Source organism: Triticum urartu, unplaced genomic scaffold, assembly GCF_056163025.1.
Source record: "Triticum urartu cultivar PI428250 unplaced genomic scaffold, HENAU_Tu73 scaffold2, whole genome shotgun sequence".
Classification (NCBI taxonomy): domain Eukaryota; kingdom Viridiplantae; phylum Streptophyta; class Magnoliopsida; order Poales; family Poaceae; genus Triticum; species Triticum urartu.
The window spans coordinates 12,202,099-12,208,502 of NW_028260368.1; the positions used below are offsets into that span (position 1 = coordinate 12,202,099).

Here is a 6,404-nt window from a genome sequence, read left to right on the forward strand (position 1 = left end):
TTTCTTTAGCAGATCCCCCGCTAATCCGAGCGAGCTTTCAAATATTTGTCCCACATTCATTCGGGAGGGTACTCCTAAGGGATTGAAGACCATATCAACGGGTGTTCCATCTTGCAAATAGGGCATATCTTGCCTAGGCAAAATTTTGGAAATGATCCCTTTATTCCCATGTCTTCCGGCTACTTTATCCCCAACTTTGATTTCACGTTTCTGTAAAATATATACACGAACCATTATGTCGAGCGGGTCCCTTTGGATCCATTTCACATCGATAACGCGCCCTCTTCCACCTATAGGTAATTTCAGAGAAGTTTCTTTTGAAGTGGAAACCTCAAGGCCAAATATGGCCCGTAATAATCCAGCTTCCGCGATATAAGATGATTCGCTCGCTATCTGAGGCGTTAATTTACCTACTAAAATATCACCAGTTTCTACCCAGGATCCCAACCTAACAACTCCATTTCTGTCCAAATTGCGGAGTAAATGTTCTTCTAGATGTGGTATTTCTTTAGTGATTTTTTCAGCGGAGCCCTGGCTTGTCGTATCCGTCTGAATTTCATATTTCCGGATGTGAAAAGAGGTATAAATATCTTCATATACCAAACGTTCGCTAATTAGTACTGCGTCTTCAAAATTGTAACCTTCCCATGGCATATAAGCTACTAATACGTTTTTTCCTAAAGCAAGTTCGCCCCCAATTGTAGCAGCTCCTTCTGCTAAAATTTGTCCTTTTTTAATGGATTTACCCCGTGGAACCCGGGGTTTTTGGTGCATACAAGTATTTTTGTTAGAGCGACGGTGGTTAACTAAAGGAATACTTATAGTCTTCCCACTACTTGATAAAAGTATCTTATGACTATCAGTAGAAATGATCTTTCCCTCGCGTTCGGCTATAATGGAAACCCTCGAATCTAGAGCTGTTTGGCGTTCCAATCCAGTTCCAACAATGCATTTCTCGGACCGAGAAAGCGGAACTGCTTGGCGCTGCATATTAGAACTCATTAAAGCCCGATTCGCATCATTGTGCTCAATAAAAGGAATGAGAGAACCCCCAATAGAAAAATATTGGAAAGGAAAAATACTTCTAACATGAATCTGTTCCCATGCAATAGTCAAGAATTCTTGACGGTATCTAGCCGGAACAACCTGTTCTTCCTGAATACCTTGATTCAAGGACAAAGAATTTCCTGCTGCTATCATATAATATTCATCTCTATTTGGTGATAGATAAACCACCTGTCTCTCTTTTTTTTCTTTTGCTTTCTCAGCAGATATTTCATAAAACGGACTCTCTATGGATCCCCACAAGTGATCAATTCTCGCATGAATTGTTAAGGATCCAGTAAGTCCAACATTGATTCCTTCAGACGTGTCAATTGGACAAATACGCCCATAGTGACTCGGATGAATATCTCGGCTCCGAAAACTTGCGGTTCTCCCCGTCAACCCTCCAGGACCTAAACAACTCACTTTTCGCCCATGAACAGTTTGTGTCAATGGATTCGTTTGATCAAAAACTTGAGATAACGGGTATGTGCCAAAAAAGGTCTCATAAGTAGTTATTAATAAAATTGAAGTTGAAGTTGGAGTTACCAAAGTTTGGGGAGTCGGTTTCGATTGACGTATGAATACTCTACGAATAGTTTTTTGAACTGCATGTTGTAAACGACCAAGAGCCAATCCGAATTGATCTTGTAACAGATCCGCAACCGAACGAATACGTTTATTTTTCAAGTGATTCATATCGTCATCGTCAAGTATACCCGTTCCAAATTTCATTCCAATCAAATGATCCGTAGCGGCCAATACATCTCGTGGTAACAAGAATGTATTGTTCTGAGGAATATCAAGATTAAGTCTCCGATTCATATTTCGTCGACCAATCCTTCCTAATTCACATTTTTGTTGAAAAAATTTCTTTTGTAATTCCTCGCATAAGGACTCCGAAAATACCAGGTCCCCACCTACACAAGCAAATTGTTGATAAAACTCCAAAATAGCTTTTTCTTTTGACTCAATCCTCTTCTTCTCTTTAGCATTCGGGAAAGACAAGAAAATTTCAGGGTAGGAAACATTATCCAGAATTTCTCTTAGATTCGAACCCATAGCTGATGATAGAACTAGAATAGATATCTTTTGTTTTCTACTCACGCGAGCCCATATCCTTTCTTTTTTATCAATTGCTAATTCCGATCTCCCCCCCCAATCTGATATTATAGTGCCAGTGTAGATAGAAATTCCCTTATGATCTAATTCCGAGCGGTAGTAAATACCAGGACTTAGCAATATTTGATTGATCACAATTCGGTATATTCCATTTATAATAAAGGTTCCTAAGGAATTCATTATAGGAATGTTTCCGATAGAAATGGTTTGCTTTTGCACATCGAAACCAAAAATTAATCTCGCAGATACATATAATTCGGAAGAATAGGTGAGTGATTCATACACAGCATCTCTTTCTTTTATCGAGGGTTCTAGCAGTTGATATCCTTTCGCAAATAATTGAAATGCAATTTCGTGATCTGGATCTTTAATTGTTGGAAACTTGTCAAGTTCTTCTGCCAAGGCTTGATTAATGAACCTACAAAATCCCTCGAATTGGATCTGACTAAATCCGGGTATTGTGGACATTCCCTCGTTTCCATTCCGGAGCATCTTAATCTTAAGTTTCCTGTTTATCAAAGAAAAATTCCATTATCAGCTCACTCTTCATCAATCCCTATGGATCGATCTAGCAATCATGGAATCTATATTCTGTTTACTGAATCACATGAAATTCTAGGGAACTCCACATACGTATTTCATATATGTATTTCATACATATGAATAGAGACCATTTGGACGAAAGTTCGAGTTTGCCAGGGGTACAAATGAAATGAAAATGAATTGATAAAACATTCCTACAAAAAAAATTCTGCCACTTATACTTTATGTTATGATATTCTAATCAGATTGGATGGCAAAGATTTCTCATTTTATCTCCTTTCTATGAATGTAATAAAGCCGTAATATAATATACTAGAAAGTTTGACTTTACTTCGATTTAGAATAGCGTGCTTACTTTAATTTCTCAAAATAATTTGAGGGTTCTTTTTTATTTCGGATCGGAGTAGTATAATTGCTAGAAAATTCAGTATTTCATTGTGGAATTCTAAAATAAAGTAAGTCCCTTTTTTAAGTACATGCCAATCTAGTTATCCACCTCTCCCCATATCCATGCTTTTCTTTTATCGTAATTTCACTTGGGTACGCCAAGATAGTCAGGTTATACTCTATATCAGAGCAAATTTCCTTTTTTTATTCAAGATATTTAATTTAATACTTTGAAAAATTAAAGCATGATTCCCCATAGAGATATGTACATAAAGGGGATCTTTGGATAATAATGCTGTTCGGACCTAAAGTTTACCTATACACGGATTAAGCATAAAGCCATAATATTTTATTATGCCATTGAAGGGGGGGGAGATAATACCGATTTAAGAGTAGTTCACTACTGCAATAAAAAAAAGAGAATTCTAGTTAACGGTTCCAATTTATTCTGAATTTTGCAGCCTGTGAATAGAAATCCACTTTTTCTTCTTTTTCATCTCAATAGAAAGAAATGGGAAGTTTTATTGTGTTAACAATGTATGTTTTAAGATAGAATCTATCGAGGAGAATAATAGAAACTGGATCAAAAAAAGCAGGAATAGATTTTTTGAAAAAGATTGGAAAAAAGTAAGTAGAATTATATTCAAAATAAAAGGGGCTTTTCGTAAGAAAACGTGGATGAATACTTGCTGTTTTCTAGATTTTTGATCGGATTTTTTGGCGGCATGGCCAAGCGGTAAGGCAGGGGACTGCAAATCCTTTATCCCCAGTTCAAATCTGGGTGCCGCCTGATCAATAAAATACTTAGGTTTTTTTTATAGTGCTGATCGAATTCGATAAATTTTTACTTCGCATAAGTTCGGGCAAGAGAGTAACTGGGCCTGCCGATACTGGGTTTAGAGAAACCATACCATAGTTCTATCCTCAAACTAGGGTTAGGGTTTGTTTTGACGGTAGTGGCCAAAATGGTTATCAATAGGGGTGAGGTAGTGTTTCCTTATTCTTTTATTATATGAATTTGAATTGGTTCTTAATTGAGATTCGATTTGATAATTTTAAAATACGAGGATAAGATGTCAGAAATCTTGGTATCCAAAGAAAGGTCCCTAAGGGGCATTCTTTTTTTTTTTCAATCTAAGATTCAAGAAGGGACTCCACGAAAGAATATCAAGACTTACTAATTATTATACATTTTTTTATCGTACATCTTATGTTACCTACATACACTAAAGTAAGGACTACTTAATTCTAACGAGAATCAGATTAAATAGGTCGATCAAAAATCAATTTAGGAGTTGTATTATGGATAAAATCTCTTCATTCTTTCATAGAATGATACAAAGCAAGGCTGCAGGGTTTAGGTCAAAAATAAACATTAGGTAAGGTAGGTATCCAATAAATATTTATCTATCGATAATTTTATGGTATATTCGGGCGTCCTTTGCTTAAAAAAAAAAAAAAGAGTAACAAAAGGAATAAAAAATCTTCCTATTCCCGCTTCTTCTATTCAGGACATCATTCCCGTACTCTTTCTTTTTTAAGGAAAAAAGGGCTATAGTATCTCGTATTTTTAATGCTCTCTAATTCTACCAGAATTCCTATAAGAATTTGTTAGGAGTAAATTCCTTGAACTGATTGATCCATGGCCTTAGGGCGGAATCCCTTTTTGACTCTGTACCCTTGATTCCACTATGATTATTGATCAATAGTAGAATAATCCCTTCATAGAAATAGGAGACATAATTTAGATGGATATAGTAAGTCTCGCTTGGGCTGCTTTAATGGTAGTCTTTACATTTTCTCTTTCACTAGTAGTATGGGGAAGGAGTGGACTCTAGGGATACTACTAATTGATTAAGTAATCAAATTGTTGTATCAATTCTTTTCTTTAATGGATCATTTTGCATTAATCATTTTGTCAAACGTTATTCTTTAATCTTTTTCTTTAGTTTTGTTTCACTCCTGTAAGAAACTCTTGTATTGTAAGTTGTAATGTAAGAAAGAGCCATTATACCAATTCAGAATTTCTACTAGAAATGACGAATGGTTAAAAAAAGTTCTATACATAAGAAAATTAGACTTTCTTCCACGGAACTATTCACGGCATATCACACATTTTCCATTTCCTTTTACTTTTTACTATAGTCTATTCTTCATATTATTTTTCTTTCCTTCCATGGATTCTTTGGTCAAGAATTGTCTTAGATTTTTTTATTTTGACCTGATTGAAATTAAGTGGATGCAATGAAAAAAGAAATTGAATTAGACTACTTAACTATTTCAATCTACTAATCTATTCTATGTAGATTCAAAGATAATATAATAGAAAGAATCTAAAGTGTCGTAGAAAAAACTATATGTAGTTCTTTCTACCACACTTTAAGATTCCAACCAGATCCTTTCATTTAAGACTTGGATTTTTTTTATTTAATCCCTTTTTAATTTCTTCAATGATTAATTGGAATTCCAATTAATTATTTTGGCTGACTGTTTTTACATAAATAATAAGTAAAAAAGAAGTAGGAACTAGAATGAACAGTGCAGTAGCAATAAATGCGAGAATATTGACTTCCATAACCTCTTTATTTTTTATTTTCACAATAACTCGGGATGTAATCCCATGGAGAGGAAAAAGGGGTATCTTGTAAATTCAAGGGTAGGGCTTGCATTCTGATAATACTGAATCAATTCAATATTATGAATATCGGATCTATCAAATCAATTCATGGATGAGAGTTATATTTCACGGATGAGAGTTATATAGTATAACATAGGAAGATCCTCTATCCACACTAAGACCAAAATGGGTTTTTTGATTGGATTAGGAATTCCCTCTTTTTTAATCCTTTTCTACTTTTTCTTTTCTATATCTCTAACCCACGAGCTTTCTTAATCTTATACTTTCTTAATCTTATACAATTTCCCTTCCTTTTTCTTATAGTTATACATACAATTATGTATGTATTATATGACCAACTTTCACTTTCTATGGGTCACATAGACATCCAAATAAGCAGTAGAAGTGAGATGGGGAAAAGAGGTCTGAAATAAAAAGGGAATACGATTTATGTATGGATTCCGGTAAAATACCGGTACTCTATTCCATAAGAGTGGAATAGGAAATTAAGATGAGGATGGTATCATCATAAAGAAAGATAGAGTAATATAATATCCTAAATTCTACTAATCCACATATCGTATGTGTGTCTTTCTTTATCGATTGGGAGTAGTGAAAAAAAAATTCCTATATGCCCTCCCTCCCTCTTTAATGAGAGATGCAAAATAAAAAAGTGAAGTAAGGGTGCCCT

The 6,404-nt window shown here is 34.8% G+C and overlaps 1 non-coding gene across 1 annotated transcript; it reads left to right on the plus strand.

Moving 5' to 3' along the window:
- The first annotated feature begins 3,815 nt into the window (after positions 1-3,815).
- Positions 3,816-3,886, plus strand: TRNAC-GCA (transfer RNA cysteine (anticodon GCA)). The gene has a single exon. It is a non-coding gene; the product is annotated as a tRNA-Cys (tRNA).
- Positions 3,887-6,404: the final 2,518 nt, after the last annotated feature.